Source organism: Chiloscyllium plagiosum, unplaced genomic scaffold (genome assembly GCF_037043375.1).
Source record: "Chiloscyllium plagiosum isolate Xiang-an unplaced genomic scaffold, Cpla_swu_hap1 HiC_scaffold_37, whole genome shotgun sequence".
In the NCBI taxonomy this organism is placed as follows: domain Eukaryota; kingdom Metazoa; phylum Chordata; class Chondrichthyes; order Orectolobiformes; family Hemiscylliidae; genus Chiloscyllium; species Chiloscyllium plagiosum.
In genome coordinates, this window is record NW_028270175.1 from 69,397,667 (window position 1) to 69,417,704 (window position 20,038).

Sequence of the window (20,038 nt, forward strand, 5' to 3'; positions counted from 1 at the left end):
CAGATACATTTGTAGCTGGGAAGAGTCTGAGAAGATTGACTCAGCTATTGATTTTTGTCTGGATTGATGGGCTATCAATATCTGCTGCGAAATCGACATTGTAGCCGGGCACATCCCAGCAGCTGTGCGAGTCCGAGAGGAATCATGGAACCCTTTTCATGTGACTTTGAATCTGTTGTTATGCAGGAGCACAATTGGAAATACAAGAAAATGAGGTGGCGCCGTGGAGCGGTAGTGTGGCCGAGCGGTCTAAGCCGCTGAATCCAAGTTCCAGTCTCGAAAGGGGCGTGGGTTCGAATCCCAGCATTGCAATTTCTGCTGATCAACTCCAACGCTGCAGCTTGTTAAAATGCTGTTTCGGTGCCCACTATATGTTGATGTTGAAAACAAAAGTAAAATGGGTTTGCTTCCCAGGGAATTAACTGTGGTGTGGGATACTGCCAAATATTTCAAAATGTCTCTATTGTCATGACCGTGTTCGCCTCCCGCGCGGAAAATCGCAAACAGTTCTGCCGTCCCAGGCACGTTGAGCTTTTACTGGAACCGAATGGAGACTGTTATTTCATCGCTGTTGTGAAACGAAGTCCTACGGTGACTCTACTCGTTGTTATTTGGGTTTCTAGCTAATGGGAAAATCGTTCCAATGAATTTCGATGTCATTTCTCCCATTTCCTTCATTTCCGTCCTGGAAACATCGGAAGGGAAAGGTAATCTAATCGAGACTGTGATTGGTGAAATTCACTTTTTACGGCCAATTCTTATTATGTCCTTTCTTTCTCTCTTTTCAGCATTGTCTGGAAAGTGGTGGTGCACTAAGGCTGCAGTATGTTTGAAAAAGTCGTTTGGAAATGCCCCGTTGTTAGTTGTGAAATTACTTTATGACTCATGCCCTCGGACTGTATCACATTTAGCATTCATGCATCTCTGTGTCTGAAAATGCATGAGGTATGCCAGTTTTGTTTGTGTTCCGTGTTAAATGCTTTCTGATTTGCGATTCGCTCAATACATTTCGATTTAACAGGGTTTCGGAGGTAACTTCCAGCAGCAAAAATCCTCAGCTGAGGATCTGGGAAAATTTCACAGAGTATGGTCAGTCGGAGCTAAAGTAAGGAAGTCGTTGGTTTCTGCAGTGTTTCACAATACTACCTTTCCCGTGAGCAGTCGAACAGACTAAATGATTGTGCCACAGACTGCGACGGCAAGCTCCGCTAAAATGTAATCCTTTACAGCCGGTGTAAGCAACACGACGTCATTGGGGTACACCGCGTGGAAACAGATACTTCGGTGTATCTCGTCCATGCTCACCACATAGCCAAAATTAAACAAGTCCCATTCCCTGGCATTTGACCCCCCCCCCCCGAACCCACTAAACCCATCCTATCCAGAAACTCATCCGATTACCTTTGTAATTTTCACCAGAGCTGTAACTGCCTCACTTCTCCACTCGCCATTCCCGTTTACATTTTCCTGCTCGTCAGTGATTTAAAGAAAACCAAATGGATGCGATGTCATTCTGTAGCCTCTCTGTTGATTCCTCCGTTTCAGTTCCAACATGGCGTAGATCACGGGGCGCACCTTAATACCCGCGACGCTATGAAAGCACTCCTGTTACCTCAGTGTGGTAACAGGCCACTTGTTTGAAAAAAATGACCCTCTAAAGAGTAACTGATCCAAACACTTTTCCCGATCATATTTCTTCACATTTCCGGCTGACTAATACATATTTTTTCTGATCACAATGTGCAATTTAGCATGGCCAGCTCACCTAACCTGCACAACTTTGAATTGTGGAGGACACCACAACAAAGTCACATAGAATTGGGGAGAACGTGCAAACTCCCCACAGTCACCCGATGAGGAAATCAAACCGATGTCCCTGGCGCTGAGAGGAAGCATTGCTAACCACTGAGGTAACATGTAATCTTATGCAATAAGTACAATCAGTGAAAGATTCGAAAAAAAAACAAGTTTCAAATGAACACTCTCCGACATTGTCAAAGCATGTCAATCTTGCATTCAATACAAATGAAAAGCAAAAAAAAAAACAAAATCCCGCCAATTCATGAATGAACAATAATTAAAAATTTAATTTAATCAAAGGTCATAACAATATTTCGACGAATTGCAACTTTTAATAACAATGTAGGTAATTAGCTGACTAATGAATAATTGGAAGTGGCATATATTTACTTAACGCTGAAGAAAGCGACTTGTTTTTCCCTTGTTACACAGCAGAATAACAATGTGTGTATGTGTATGTTCGAAATGTTTGAATCAAGCTCTTTCTAACAAAATAACTAATGACTTACGATCACCGAGCATTGTCACCTTTAAGACCACAACATTCTCAAATATTTTATAGGAATTTACAACCAGAACAACAAGATAATTTCTTTTCATTGGAACCCAAAGAGAGTCAGTAGCAGACACTGAGAATTAGTGAGTCAGTGCAAGCATTCAATGAAGACAACATCCCTTCTTTCCAAAAAATGTTCAAAATTAAAAAAATCAAAATTTATTGCGATTGTTGAATGAAAGAATAAAGAGATGCTAATTCTTTTTCATTTGATTTTGTTGCATGAAACATCCGTAAGTTGCATTATGATTACAAACACAATAAATGTGAGCATTGAAGCCAAATAATTAATTGAATTCAACTATATTTCAACGGTAAAGTAAAAATTGATATTTACAATGATTGAGACATTGTGCACTGCAATATCTATACAGTGGTTCATGTACTGCCCCGTAGTTCCACATTTGCACAACCTATTAGATTGCATAATTATTATTTTTATTATAAATCAGCAACAATTGATTTATCAAAATCTGTCAATGCATTAAGCAAGAATGAAAAATCTATTTTTCCAAGTGTTTGAGCAATATCTGGAAATGAACTGGAATTAATTCAGTGAAAAGTAATGACATTTTCCTGAATTTTGAGGCTGAGATTATCGTGATTATTCAAATGAGCAAAACATCAGATATTTACAATGACGTTGGATGGGAAGTCAACGTGGGGTAGTTGACCTGAAAAATAAATGCATTTTCATACTGTACTATTAGTACTCAGAAATAATGGATTAAATCTAAATGTGAATCTCACTAGACTTGTTCAAAAGACTTTCTTAAATAATTGTGCCATTATTGTAATGGCAATGACTTGATAAGTAATGCTGTATTTTGAAGAATTAAAATGATTCAATATTTCAAAAGCACTTTGCTGTGATGTTGATTGGATATTTATTAAGATTAGTAAAGTGAGGAATAAAACATCGTACCTAGCTTTATGGATTGAAGAAAAATGAGCCATTCAGTGACTTTTGAGCGAAATGCTTCTTCTTTTTAAAGTCAAAAATGTACGTAATGCAGAATTGTGAATTTCCATCCACTGGATTCCTTGTAGAGATATGTTACATCGATTTTATGATTAATATTATGATCATTGTTTAAAGAGTTGTGTCAGATTTAGAAAGAGAATTAGTAGATCATGAAAGTGAGCCTGAAACTAAACAAACAATTTGGTCAATGACATGTGGTATATAAGCGATTTTAATAATATTGTCATTATTGTACAATGATGAATAATGTTGGAATAGAAATGACAAAAAATCAACACCGTCAAAGCAGTTCTTTTCTTACAATGAAATGAAAACAATAATCATTTTGTAGCATGCATGATTTGAAATAGCAGTTTTTCAATGTGACATATGTGGGCGGCACGGTGCCACAGTGGTTAGCACTGCTGCCTCACAGCGCTCGGGACGCGGGTTCACTTCCCGCCTCAGGCGACTGACTGTGTGGAGTTTGCACGTTCTCCCCGTTTCTGCGTGGGTTTCCTCCCACAGTCCCAAGATGTGCAGGTCAGGTGAATTGGCCATGCTAAATTGCCCGTAGTGTTAGGTATGGATGGGTTGCGCTTCGGCGGGGCAGTGTGGACTTGTTGGACCGAAGGGCCTGTTTCCACACTGTAAGTAATCTAATCTAATATACAGTGAAGATAAACCTTTTTGCAAAAATGTAGGAATTTCACGAATTGAAAATGCAGTGTTTGTTCAATTTGTAATGAAAATGGTTATAATTTGAATTATCTCTTGTACACACAACAAAAAAGGAGCTTAAAGATTGTTAGAATGACAAAAATTTGCTTCACAGTCAATATCCGTGATAAAGTAGAATTATTGGTTTAAACAATATAAATCAACATTAACGACTGAGCTGAAATATAGCAGATCAATTGCATTAACTGCATAGAATAGTAAGTAAATGTTTACTGTTGTCATTTGTCCTAGGAACAATAAGATACTTCCTCAGGTTATTCCACTGAATAGTAATCAGCTGATGATGAATATTTTTGTGTCGCTTTATGTGCACTGTTTTGTGTGAACATTGATTTCAATAAATTTAGATATTTACATGAATTAGGAACAGACTGATAACTGGGTGTGAAAGATCTTATTTAAGATTAGGCAATTTTTAGTCTTCACTAGATTTGCTGAACAAAACACATTTAAGACATCATGCAATAAATGAGATTAGAGAGAAATATGCAAATTCAATTTTCAAATGAATGTACTCGGATAATTTCACAGCATTTCAATCTTAAATTCAATATAAATAGGTGAGTGGAAAACTAAAAACAAATTTCAAACAGTTCATAAACAGATCAATAACAAAAAAAAATGATATATAGTTGGAAGTGGCATTTGTTTATTTTAGTGAAGAACTTGATTTTATTTCTCATATTTATACCTTTGAAGCATCAAGTTCAATGTGCAGTCTGAACTCAGCTCTTCAGAACAAAAGACAATCAAGGAATATATTTACTTTGCATATTTCATCTTTGTGAGTGCAACATTATCAAATATTTTGGAAAGAATATTGATTGTGTGGAATTAGATACATTCTTTTATTAGCGAACTGAAGAAAATATATAGGAGATACTGTGATTATTGGAATGAACAACAAATGGAAGCATATCTAATGTTGAATTGAAAGGCAGCTCTTTCAATTCTTAGAAATTTTCTAATCAACATTCAGAGCTGCTCTGGCACAGCCCTATGCAAGGTGGGAATAGAAATTGTACCCGCTGATCTGGGAACAGAGACACTACCATAGTTGCAAAAGATTCATTCATAACATTCCCAACAAAGCTGGGCAGGGCTGAAAACTAATCAGATGTTTATTGTGATGATTGGATTGAAATTAAATGGTTAGATACTGTGTGTAATCTACTGAAAATTCAGTAGCAATTTACATAATGATGGGAGTTAACAAATGTCTTAATTGAACATGATTTTTACGATCACTTGTGGAACGACAAATTGACAGAATTGTGTGATTACTGTGCATTATAAATAAAAATGAATACAATTATTCTATGTGTTCATAAGTTTCTCGTTTCCTGAAATGCAAATTAAAATGTTTTTGATCTACACGGAAATTGAAACAAAATGATGAGTTGGTCAGTCAATGTGCCTATTCAGCTGAAGACAACTTTCATTCCTTCTGAAAATGTACGATTTCTAAGAAGTCACCATTTCCTGTGGTTGTTTAATGAAATAAGAGAGATGCCAGCCCTTGTTTGTGTGCTTCAAAACATTCATGGGGATTTAAATGATTTTGCACATGAAAAATATTCAATTGTTGTTGTGATAAAAAACACAATAAATGATAACATTGAAGTGATTTCCAATCAGACCAATTCAAAAGTGTTTCCAGGTTTAAAATTAAAAGCAATATTCAGAATGATTGAGTGATTGTACATTGCAATGTCCTTGCATTAGTTATTATAACAAAACATAGTTTCACATGTACACCCCTTACCGAATTGAACAATTATTAGGTATTGGCAACAAATCGATTTGAAAACTTTTATTAATGAATTTAAGAATAATGAGGTATCTTCTCTTACTATTCAACTGAATAATGTTCAAAAATGAAGAGAAATATTGCAGTGTAAATTAACTGGTATTCTCTGAATTTCAATGGCTGAAATGACTTTGATCTTTCAAATGTGCAAAAGTCAGATATTTACAAATGATGCTGCAATGGCAATTGTTGCTCTTTTGTGGGTGTATTGGCCGTATGAAACAGGTTTTAATATTGTAGCAAACACTAAGAAACATGGAAGATATAAAATGCACATTGTGCTTGTGAGAAAGCCTAAGTTGAAGTATTGCATAATTATTGTAACTGATAATTGTTTCTAAAATCCTGATAATTAAATTGACTTAATATTTTGAATGCCCTTTCGCTCTGATGACGATTGTATCTTCATTAAGATTAATAAACTGAAAATTAAAATATAAAACGTGGCTTTAATAATTCAAAAAACTCAGCAACAATTGCACGCAGTTCAACATTTATTTTGGTCGGTTCATGTCTATTTTATTAATGTAACTTTAATCATGATAAATGGTTAGACAAATATCAGAACTAGGAAGAAAATAATTAGGCCGGGAAAGTGAGTATTATTATGAACAAAACATCGAGTTAATGACATTTGGTACATGAAGTCATTTTGTAGGAAATGACTAATGATTATTGCTCATTGACAACTAATGTTGGAAGAAAATAAAGCTATCTCAAAATGAAATTAAAATAAATATCATGTTGGAGGTCACATGATTTGAAAAACGGAAATTGTCACTTAATGTGACATTTGAGCTGAAGAATAGTATTAGTTAAACTAAATGACAAATGGATGTACCTAAATTGTTATCTTGCACACAAAAAAATAAAATAACATAGAAATGATATCGCTCTGCAAGCAATCATTTCACAGATAATAAGTGTTTGTATTGAATTTAAATGCCACCATAGCTGTAGGAGTGATTTCCCCTGACAGGGGATGAAGACTGAGGAGATAGGCAGAACTCAGGCAAGTGGAAGATGGCTACTCATGCTGCAATCAGTTAATGCAGGGATCATCCCCCGAGGCCAATCTCGGAAGGGAGATTCATGACACACTGTAACATGTACAGTAAAAAGCAGTATTTTTATACACGTTCTATATTATAATGGCCACATGCAATGTGGTTACAGTCCTTCCCTCCTTATACAGACACCCGATCCAGTAGAACACCTAATCTCAGATGGACATTGCTATGGATAGCCCCAGCTTCCTGTTGTTTCAAGGTATTTTACAGATGCTATAATCAGGCCTTGGGATCTCTCTGTGCATTTTATTTCCTCAGATTACAAAATTAGTTGCTGCAGTCCTTTGGGCCTCTCACTCTGCCTTATTTACCATTCACAAGAATATGTAATTAGAAACGTTTTAAATGTTCTGAGCAACTTTAAAATCGTAACTATTTCTGACAATCAAACTCTGTCTGTTTCCGTGATTGCAGCTGTGGAAGTTAGCTGGGCTCTATCCTACAGCTGGTATTTATTCATTCACTGGGACAATTATTCTTTCATTAATGAAAGTCAGGGTGGGTCATTTTTCTGTATGCTGGCATTGTCTTATCACTACCTGGAATATGACTGTTTGGAATGGCATACTTCTGGACTTGGAGTAGGATTGCACAAAATGTTCTCTTTTTTACTTAAGAATGACACAGACTGTTAGTCTTATTTATCTCCCCTCCACCATTTGTGTTTTAATTCCAAGCCAGGCTGATCGGGGCATCCCTACAGCAGCAAATCAATAAGGATTTCAGCACTAACATAAAAATCAGTATTTGCTACCATTAGGAAACAGTACCATGCAATATGCTTACGTCACTGAGACATAATTCCACAATTAAAGCCGACTATATTGTATTTTATCAGTGATTATGTATTAGATATAAATAACAATTAGTGTTAAAACTGGTCACTGTAAACGTAAAATGACTAGAAATGTCATATTACTATCCGTAACATGTAGAGTTGAACATTAATTATTGGAGTCTCAAACAATCAGACGTATCTTTATTTGTATGGCCGAATATTAATCCAATTATTTCTGTGAACATTCAAATGAGAAGATATCGGATATTTCCTGTCAGTGTTGAATGAGGAATCATTGCTTGGTTTGTGGTTGTGTTGACATGGAATAAACGATCAACTTTTCTTTGTGAAATTGGCACTAAGAAATAATGATTTAAATTGAAATGTGAATCTCACGATATTTGTTACAAAACCTAAACTTGAATTACTGTGTGATTGTTGGACTAACAATGAATTGGTAATCTATCTTAGAACACTGATACATTAAGTGATTCAATATTTCCAAACGGACTTGCTGTGATATTGATTACATAATAATTAGTATCAGTGACCTGAGCATTAGAATGCTGGCATGATATTTTTGAAAATACATACGATATGCAGTCATTATTGATCATTCAACATTCTCAGATACTCCTGCAATCTGTACTTGCTGTCTCAGCTTTTCTTCTGTAGAAATACAATATATAATCCATGCAACTTTTCATGTCATGAATATTCAGACATTTGTGTCAGCATTACAAAGAAAATAAATCGACCAGGAACATGGGCACCATAGCAAAAAACAGTCAACAGCATTTATAGAGGAAAAATGTAAACATTGTCTCTGAGTAGATACATAAAAAAGTTTAATGGGGATCTGTTACAATGTACTGAGCCGCAATTACATTTTTATCATCATGACTGGGGGGAAGCTATCAGAAAACTCGCCTATACTTAGGAATTCCTTTGTCTCAAAACATGTAACTATCAGCGTCCTTAGTCGTAAATAATGAAGTATGATTATTGTTGTGGGAAAGATGTAGAGTGTAAATTATAAGAAGGTATCTCTTGCATATATTTGGGATGGTGTGAAAGCGTGATGTTTGCTGTGGTTATTCATCTTGAGAACAATACAAAATTGTATTTGCACTGAACAGTAATTAGGTGACCTTGAATACCATCGTGTGTCTTTATGTGCAGTGATTACTTTATTACAAGATCTTTGAGATATTTTCCATGATTTGTAAAATGATTAATAATTTTGTGACAAACGTCCACATGTGGTCATGAGCTGGATTTAAAGAATCCAATGTATTGGTGTGAAAACCCTTTATTGTTGACATTTGCAAGCAAGGTGTATAATGCTCAGGCACTGGCTGGAAGTCAAGGTGCATGAAAATCTGATTCATCCTGGAACTGATTGATTCTAGCTGCTGTTTGACTTAGTTTGATTAATTTTGTATTTGCCCCGATTTCTCTGCCTGTAGGTGAATTTAGAACGTTCAATTTCTGTCCAAGGGTCACTTCACATCACTGTAGAGTTAAAATATAATTCACATATTGTGATAACAATGAATTTTCAATTAAAGTTTGTGTTTTAACAAACAAAACGATTTGATGTTTACCAGAAATTTATACTGACATTGATTAGATATTTATTAAGATAGATAAACTGAGAATTATAATCTAGTTGCAGGATTGTTGAATTGTTAAACCACAGACTTAAGAGTATTTTTGGAATGAATTTGAAGGCGCCAGTGTTGGACTGGGCTGTAGAAAGTTATAAATCAAACACCACCAGGTTATTAACCAAAATGTTTATTTTGAAGAACTAGCTTTCAGAGTGCTGCTCGTTTTTCAGGTGGTTGAAGGAGCAGCGCTCCAAAAGCCAGTGCTTCCAAATAAACATGTTGGTCTATAACCTGGTGTTGTGTGATTTTTAACTTTGTTTTTTGGAAGGAATGTTTTCTTTTATTCAAATATACAGGCTGTTCAAGAATTCTATCTAGCCTTCCGTGATTTTCTTTTAGAGACCACTCATCTATAATTCATACAATTTTCACTGTAATTTGTAATTCAAATTTCCATCGGATCTAAGATGAAAATGAGGACCAATTAATGAGTACTTCCATGAATGGAAAGCACAATGAATTCACTTTACAGAAGCAAGATTCAAATTTGATCTGAATAAGCAAATAAACATTTTGAATGGAAAATATCTGAAAATGTTTACATTTAATTTTGATCGAACTCAACTTACTTCTTTTTGAAATACATGGCCTGAAAACCTGTTTGAAAACATGAACAAATCAGGACTATCAACATGTCTTGCTGTCAGTGTCCTCGGCCAATTGTCATAAAGAATAAATACCACTTTCCGCAACAAGTATCATGTGTAATTACTGAACTGAAAAGTAAGAGGATAGCTCTTGCATTTATTGGCAAGAATGATAACCAGATGGTTACTGTGGTTACTGCACTCAGTAATAATAAGATCAAGATCAATGGCTGTTAGAATCATTGGCCATCTTTTAATGAAGAATAAACATTGCTTTGAGCAACAAGCATCATGGATAATTACTGAACAGAAATTTCAGAGGACACCCATTGTATTTATTGGAGGAAATGATGACCAGATGCTTACTGTGGTGATTAATTTCAGGAACAACAACACAATTACTCAGATTATTTCCTGAACAGTCATTAGATGGTCATGAAGACCATTGTGTGGCTTTATGTATTGTGCTTTGTGTGAGCATTGATTTCAACAACATTGTGATAGTATACAAGTGTGCAGCTGAGGTGAGTTGCCCATGCTAAATTGCCCATGATGCATGATGTTTCAGGTTAGGTGCTTTAGATTTTGTTAGAGTAGTGCTGGAAAAGCACAGCAGTTCAGGCAGCATCCGAGGAGCAGTGAAATCGACGTTTCAGGCAAAAGCCCTTCATTAGGAATACAGCCTGCATTCCTGATGAAGGGCTTTTGCCCGAAATGTTGATTTTACTGCTCCTCGGATGCTGCCTGAACTGCTGTGCTTTTCCAGCACCACTCTAATCTAAACTCTGGTTTCCAGTATCTGCAGTCATTGTTTTTACCTAGGTTAGGTGCATTAGTCAGGGAAAATATCGAGTAATAGAGCAAGGGAGTGTCTGGGTGGGTTACTCTTTGGATGGTCAGTGTGGACTGTTGGGCCAAATAGCCTGTTTCAACACTGTAGGGATTCTATGACTCTATGATTCTATGATTTTGGATTAAATTGATAAGTGAGTGCTAAAGACACTACTTAAAGGCAACAAAATCTTTTAAGTTTAGCAAGGTACATTGAAGCCATCATGCATGAAGTGAGATAAGTGTGTGTGTGAGAGAAAGAGAGACAAATTAAATGTTCAAATGAAAACATGCCAATAGTTTCACAGCATATCAATCTTACATTCAATATGAATAGTTGAATGGAAAATAAAAACAAATTCCTGCCAATTCATGAATAAGTAATAATTAGAAGATAAATTTGATCAAAGAACATACCATTATTTAGATGAATTGAAATATTTAGTTACAAATGTAGGTGATCAGCTGATCAATGAACAACATGAAGTTGCATTTGCTTATTTTGCTAAAGAGGAATTTCGACTGTTAATATTTTCATCTTTATAATACCGGAGAATAAGGATTTATGTGCTTGAAATGTTTGAACTAGGTTCCTTTGAACAGTAAAACAAATCATGATTACCATGTCTTTGACTCTTCCAACTTAAAGTTTGAAACATCGTCAACTACTTTCCAAGGAATGTAGAACCAGCAGAATTAGATGCATTATTTTATTAGTGAACTGAAGAAAATAAATAGGAAATATGGTGATGATTGAAATGCAGAACAGATTGAAGAATATCTAATGTTGTTTTGTAAAGCAGTTCAATCTATACGCAGATATTTTCTAATGAAATTTCCGAGCTGCTCTGACACATCTCCGCTGAAGGTGGAAATTGAAATCATTCCTCCTGATCTTGTTGTAGAGACACTCTCGGAGCTCCACAAGGACCCGTCATAACGTTACCATCTGGGAAGGGCAGGTGTATAGTCACATGCTTATGGCGGCAACTCAAATGAATATTAATCAGATGTTTCTTGTAATTATTTGAATGAGAATTAATTGCGTATTTCCTGTGTGTAATTAACTGACAAAACGAATTAGTAATTTACAGTAATGATGTAACAAAGCGATAATGACTTTAATTAAATATGAATCTCGTGATTATTTATGATAAGAAAAAACCTAATCATTTGATCAGTGTACACTAATGAACAAAACTCAATCTATCAATTAGTTCCATATGTTCAATGCAGTTTGTCACAGAATGAAAAGAACATTAACATGCATTTGCAACATTAATGATTAGGAAAATAAATTAGTCACTCAATGCGGTTACTCATCTGAAGACAACTTCCCTTCTTTCCAGAAATGTTCAACTTCCCAAAGTTCCCAAAATGTACTGTGACTATTTCATGAAACAATAAAGAGATGTTAGTTCCTTCTGTTGTCCTTCAAATAGTCACAAAAATTTTAAGTGATTTCGTTCCATGAAAAGTGATTAACTTGTATTGCGTTTATAAATACAGTAAATGTTAACATTGAAGTTAAACATAATTAAATCAATTCAACTGTTACCACGGTTAAAATAAAAAATTGATATCCACAATGACCACTGCGAAATCTTTACATTATTTAATTTATAAGCCATAATTTCGTAGTCATGCCCTGAACTATATTGAGCAACGATTAGGTAATAGCAACAATTGAATTGCCAAAATTATATCATTTCGTTTAAGAATACTGAGAAATCTCAGTTAATTATTTCACTGAGCAATGTGGAGAAACGGCCAGGAATTGTTCTGATGAAAACAATTGCAGTTCTCTGAACGCTTCATCTGAGATTACCGCGATCATTCAAATGAGCAATCATCAGATATTTACAATGAGGCATCGAATGGGAAGTCATTGGTTCCATTATGGGATCGTTCACCTGAACAGTAAATTGATTTATACATTGTAGTGTTCGTACTAAGAAAAAATTGATGCAATTAAAATGCGAATCGCACTATATGTGTTAGAACGACTAACTCCAATAATTGTGCAATTATTGTCATGGCAGTGACTGGAAAATTACGTTGTAATCTAAAAAAAACAAATTGATTCAATATTTTAAAAGCACTTTGTTGTGATGACGATTGTATATTCATTAAGATCGGTAAACTGAGAAATATAATATGGTAGCTAGCTTTACGGATTCACAAAAATGGGCCATTCAGTGATTATTCAGCAGAATTGCTTTTGGTTCAAAAATGCAGGATTACAAGAATTACATGTTTCCATCCATTGGTTTGCTTATTGAGATGTGAGTTTAATTTACAACTTTTTGTTCATGACCAATGTTTAGACATTCATGTCAGACGTAGGAAGTAAATAAGTAGATAGTGAAAGTGCACATTGCAGTGAACATAAGATACAGGGATCTTCCATAATTTTGTGAATATGGTACATCGATAAATAACTTGGGAGTAGAAAATAGTTAGAAATCAACATGTTCAAAGCAGTTTTTTTCATATAACAAATTGAAAGAAATCCTTATGCGTTGCACATGGTTTGAAAACACATCGTCGCAAAAACACCAGTCAGAAATAAAATCAAGGTCACAAAAAGCATCGGTTCAAGATAATAAGACCCTTATGAAGAGTATTCTGCTTAGAATTAGAATTAGAATTAGAATTAGAATTAGAATTAGAATTAGAGGACCTTGAAATCTTCATGTCGTTCTTGCAGAGAAAACTCTTTCATTATGCAGAAAGAGTTAATATCGTAAATATTTTGACATTTGTATCAGAACTAGAAAGAAAATGAGAAGCAATTCACATGATTGTTTTCGTGAAAGAAACTCAAAATAAATTAAATTTACAGTGCCACCTTTCGTTATTTTCTCTGAATAAGCAGATAAAGGTTTTTATTGCGCAAAATCAACATGTTTTCACCTAAAGTTGTACTAAGCCGAAATTAATTGATTTAATCTTGCGATACTTCAACTGGAACCTTGATTGGCAAGCTGCTACATATGTTGATATTAGCATCCTCTGTCATTTATAATAAAGCATGGTCATTGGTTTTAGCTAAATATTTTGTGTGCAATTACTGAACCAAAATGTAAGAAATCAAATGCATGCATTGGATGGAACTGGTCACCAAATGTTTATTGTGGCTCTTGTTCTCAGGAACGATAAGATACTTCCTCGGGTTTTCTCCTGAGCAGTAATTAGATGACCAGGAAAACATTTGTGTGGCTGTAAGTGCTTTTTTGTGTGAGCATTGATTTCACTGACATTGAGATATTTTACTAATATCGGAAGGGATTAATAATCGCGTGTTAAGTACTTAATTAAAGTCATATTTTCTTTTTTAAAATTATGGGAATTCCTTTGTAAAACAATGATTTAGAGATGCCGGAGTTGGACTGGGGTGAGCAAAGTTAAAAAATCACATGACACCAGGTTTATTGGGAAGCATTAGCTTTCAAGGTACTGCCTCTTCATCAGGCAATCTTCATCTCTTCATCTGCTCGGACAAAAGAATAAGGATTGGTGTAGGTGAGGTGTTGAAATGCACAATAATGATGTGTTAAATGTTTATTGAAACTCTTCTGCAGCATTAAGTTCACAGAATAAACAAAATTTGATCATTCATGAGCTGACTGGAAGCAAAATCCTGTTGTCACGATATTAACAATACCCGAATGTATTTTGATTAAATAAAATGAATTTCATTACTTACAAACTTTAAAATGTTAAAAACTGCAGTGTCCTCAAATCTTAAATGTAGATATAATGTAATGTGATACATAATGGTATTAATGACCTGAAGATAATAAATTGCACATTGAGAGATTATTGAAATGAAAAACATGCAGAAGCTGATCCAAACCTGGATTGAAAATCAATTCAAACTCTGCCTAGATATTTTCTAATCACCATTCTAAACTGCTCTGGAGTATCTCTGTTGGAGAAGGGAACTGAACCCACACCTCCTAGTCTCATAGTAGTGACACTACTAGAGATCCACAAGCGTCTTTCATTATGTTCCTAACAAGGAAATGTGGGATTATAATCAATTGTGATTACTCAAATGAAAACTAATCAGTATTCATTCACAGGAATTAGTCATTTGGCACGTAACGTTGTGCTGAACGTAATGCAAAAGAAACTCATCCCTTCTGCCTACTCTTGGTCCATCTCCTTCCAAATTATCGAAATGAACATTAAAGAGCCTTAATGTATCTTCCTCCACCTCAACCCTGGAAGTTCATTCCAGACACCTACCACTCCCTGTGTAAAAACAAATTGCCCCTTACATGCCCCTTGAACTTTCCCCCTAAACCTAAAACGCATGTCACATAGATTTTGACGCTTCAACTCTGGGAAAAACTTTCTGACCATCAACCCTAACTATGTATTGCATGATTGTACAGATATCCATCAAGTCTTCCCTCAGTCCCCGCACTCCACAAAAAGCAATCTGAGTTTTTCTCGCCTCTCCGAATCCAGGCAGCATCCTGTACCCTCTCCAAAGCCTCCGTACCCATCCTGTAATGTGACGAATAAAAGTGAATACAATACTTCAAGTATGCCTTAACCAAAGTCTTATAAAATTACAACATGACTTCCTGACTCTTGTAACCAGTTCCCTGACCAATAAAGGCAAGCACGCCATTTGCGTTCCTAACTACCTAATTACTTGAATGGTCACTTTCAAGGATTCATGGTCTTGAACGCCAAGATCTCTTTGAATAATAAAGCTGTTAGGGTCCTGCCATTAACTATCTACTTTTCCTTAACATTTCAGCTTCCAAAGTGAGAACCTCACACTTGTATGGATTAAACTTCACCTTTAATTTATCTGCCCATATCTGCAATTTATCTTTTTCCTGCTGCATTATTTGACAACCGTCTACATTGTCCCCAACTGTAGGATGAACGCTATATCATCTGCAATCTTATTAACTCCCCCAATTAGATTTTAATCCATTTCACTTCTATATATTTGTATCACAAACAAAAGGGTTCCAGTACAGATACCTGTGGAAAAAAGACAGAAAATGAGGGAAATGCAGAATTCTTGAAGAAATGAGGTTTTTTCAATGACAGAACAATTCTGATATATAATCTTCTAAGGTGTGATTTTTTTTGTTTGTTTTAAATTAACCCAATGTTTTAATTCTCAGTTTACTGATCTTAATTAATATCCAGGACAAACTGCTTTGAATACATTGAATCATTTTAATTGTTGAGTTGTAACATTAATTATTATTTAATTCTTCGTTCAATTCACACACCATCATGAGATTCACATTTTAGTTGAATCCATTATTTCTTAGTGCAAGTATCATAATGAAATATTAACATTCTTTTCAGGTCAACACACCTGCAATCAACCAAAGTTTTCTCACCCAACACTCATAGTAACTATCTCATTCTCTTTCATTTGAATTCTCATATTAATGGAAGGATCATTAATCAGTCTTATCAATTAAGAGATGGCTAACTATTTTTCACATAAATATTTCATATTTTCCCAACATATTGCACAATTACATTGCAATAAGGGATTTCTCATCATTCTTAAATTTGTTGTCAACCATTTTAAAACTAATTATTTTCAATATCTAATCGGTAATCATTGTTGAAATCCAATATCTCCAGCTGTAGATGTGGAGCTATGGCTCAATACATCAACTAATGCAAACAATATGGCACTCTACAGTATCTTAATCTTAGGAAAAATAATTTTAAGTGGGGAAGCTTAGCTGGATTGAATTGGTTGTGAGCAAAAATGCAGTCTGAAGAAAGGTCACTGGCCCAAAAGTACTTACACTGATTTCTCCCCACAGATGCTGCCAGACCTGTTGTGTCATTTTCCAGCAATCACTGATTTTGTTTGTGATTTCCAGCACCCACAGTTTTTTTTTACATTCTTGTATTGATTGTATTTCACTTGAATTCTAACATTTCTACATTTCTGATTATTACAATAAGAGCTAAGTATTTTTCATGTTAAACATTATTTAAATTTTACGAGTTTATTGTGTAAATAAACCAGAATTAACAAATGTTTGTTCTATGCTTTTACAATAAATCTTGAATTCTTAGCAATCACATTTTTTTGAAAATGAGGAAAGTTGTCTTTCGCTGAGTAGTCACATTGAATGACGAATGCTTTATTTCCAATTCATGTGCATGACAAAGCAGGTTAATTTTTATTTATTCAGATGACTAACTGCTTCAAACATATTGACTTACTTGATTATCATGAGATCTATGTTTATTTAAGATCATTATTGCTTATTTCCTTCATTATTAGAAATTACTAATTCTTTTTATCGTTCCATTAAACTATGGAACTGTCTAACACAATCCTAGTCCATTTATAACAAAACATATCTGAGTAGTTTTCCCTGTGAATAAACACAGTAAGTATGCGATTATCGTCCTTTCCTTCCTGCAGGGGAATATTATGGAGGACTCTGGTAATGTCTATACTAGTAGTCCAGGGAGCATGGATTCAATTCCCACCTTCAACAGAGATGTGTCAAAACACCTCAGAGTTGATTAGAAAATATCTAAGTGTCGATTGAATTGCTTTTCAACCAACATTGTCTCAACTTTTAACTGTTGTTCATTATAATGATCACAACATCTTGAATGTATTTGCTTCACGTCACTGATTAAAGTATGAATGTTATTACGCTGCTTCTAAATACCTCTCAACTTTTAATAACTTTGCAGTCTTAAAGATTCTACGGTGTAAATAATATTTAAGGTGAGGGGCAAAGATTTAAAAGGGGTCTGAGGGGCAACTTTTCCACACAGTGTGTTTCACATATTGGGATGAGCTGTGAGAGGAAGGGCAGTGCCTGGTACAGTTACAACATCTAAAAGAATTTTGGAGAGTTTATTGGATAGAAAACGTCCAAAGGGGTATGGGGCAAACACAGGGAAGTGGAACTAGTTTAGTTACGGAAACCTGGCCGGAATGCCAAGTTAGGCTGAATGGGCTGTTTCCGTGCTGTATCAGTCTAAGATTCTACAATTCAAACTTCACTGTGATTGGTAAAGGAAAGAACAAACGGGTGTTAATTCTATTTTGTGTCCATATAAAAGTGACATGAATTTTAAATAATTTTGTCACATGAAATAATTGCTCTTATTGTGATTAGAAATACAATGAATGTGAGCATTGAAGTGAAACATAATTAAATCAATTCAAATGTGTTTCCATGGTTAAAATAAAAATTGATATTCACAATGATTGTGAGTTTGTACATTGCAATATCTTCACATTACTTCATGTACTGAGCCATTATTACACATTTATACCCCCTACTGAACTGAACAATAATTAGATATTAGGAACTCTTAGATTTTCGAAAATCTATCAGTACACTTAGAAGAAGGAGACATTTAATTTTGCTACATGACTGTGCAATGCGCAGACATGAACAGGAATTATTGCAGTGAAAAGTAGTAATAGTTCTCTGAAGTCATAAGGCTGAGATTACTGTGACCATTCAAATGAGCAAAAGTCAGTTTGCAAAGCGTGTTGGATGCAAAATGATTGGTTCCATTGTGGGATAGTTGACCTGAAAACAATAGCATTGTTGCAATGGATTAAATTAAAATATGGATATGGATCTGACTATACACGTAAGAAAGACAAACAAATTATTCTGCAATTATTATAAGGATAATGAATTCCTAATAAATGTTGTATTCTGAACAAATAAATTGACTCAATATTTTAAAAACACTTTGCGATGATGTTGATTAGACGTACATTAAGATTGGTAAGCTGAAGACTGAAATATAATACCTAGATTGATGGATTGAGGACAATAAATGAGCCATTCAATAGTTATTGTAAATAATTTTTTTTTTGATAAAATGCAGACAATACAGAAGTAATGCATTTCATTCAATTAGTTTACTTGTAGAAACATGTGTTTTTAATTTATGTAATTTTATTCTGATCGATGTTCAAACATTTGTGTCTGAATTAAGAAGAAAATAAAAAGATAGTGAAAGTGAATATGAGAGTGACCACAAGATACAGTCCATGGCATTTGATACAAAAAGGAATTTGCATAAGCTCATCACTATTTAATGTCAATAATTAATTAACTCCTCAGGTACTGAAGAGTTCCAAGTCCAAGTACAACAAGATCTGGACAATATCCAGGCTTGGGCTGACAGGAGGCAAGTAATATACATGCCACACAAATGCAGGCTATCACGTATAAGAAATAACCTAACCACCATCCCTTGAAATTTGATGGTTTTACCATGACTGAACACCCACTATCAACATTATCCTGTGGAAAATCATTGATCAGGAACTGAATTGGTCTCACCACTTAAACACAGTGGCTACAAGAGTAATTAAACTCGTGGCTCCTGAAATCCTGTCCAAACGCTACCAGGCACAAGTCAGGAGTGTGATGGAATACTCCCCACTTGCCTGGATGAGTTCAGCCCTAACAACACTCAAGAAACTTGATACCAACTGGAATAAAGCAGCCCGCTTGATTGGTACTGCTGCGACTGAGCATCAGTGGTGGTGAGGGTAGATGCTTGTGGATGTCCGAGCTGCAATTGTTGCCTCTTCTTATTAACAAAGATAAAAGAATTTTACATTGCTCAACTTTCTCATCGAAACCGAGTACAGTATTCACCCCAGCCCTCTCTTACACCAACCAGCAGCATTTCCACCACCAATAGCAGCTCCTCTTAAAATATTTTGCCAGTAACTTGTAATTAACTGGTTACTATAATTACAACTGAAAATGTGTTGCTGGAAAAGAGCAGCAGGTCAGGCAGCATCAAAGCAGCAGGAACATCGACGTTTCGGGCATGGGCCATTCTTCAGGAAGGTCCTGAAGAAGCATTGAACTAAATTTTGAAATTATCTTTCTCAACATAATATAGATCAGGTTAAAACTGAAGTAGGTGTCTTACACAACTTCTTGCAAGGACACAGACGGTAGAATCTGAGGTGATCATGAGTATGTGGAAGTGAATGTGGGAGACAAGCTGGGACTGTATTGGATTAGTCATGGTGAGAGGGAGCAAATGCTGGATGCAGGGTTTCAGCAGCTGATGGACTGATGCTGAGGTGAGCCATCGGAAACTGAGCAAGTGACCGCCATCTAATAGGACAGAGAAACTGATCCATCAGCCTGAAACTGACTGACCACGTGGCTGTCAGTGTCACCAACACAAATGAATGGAAACATTGCTCAG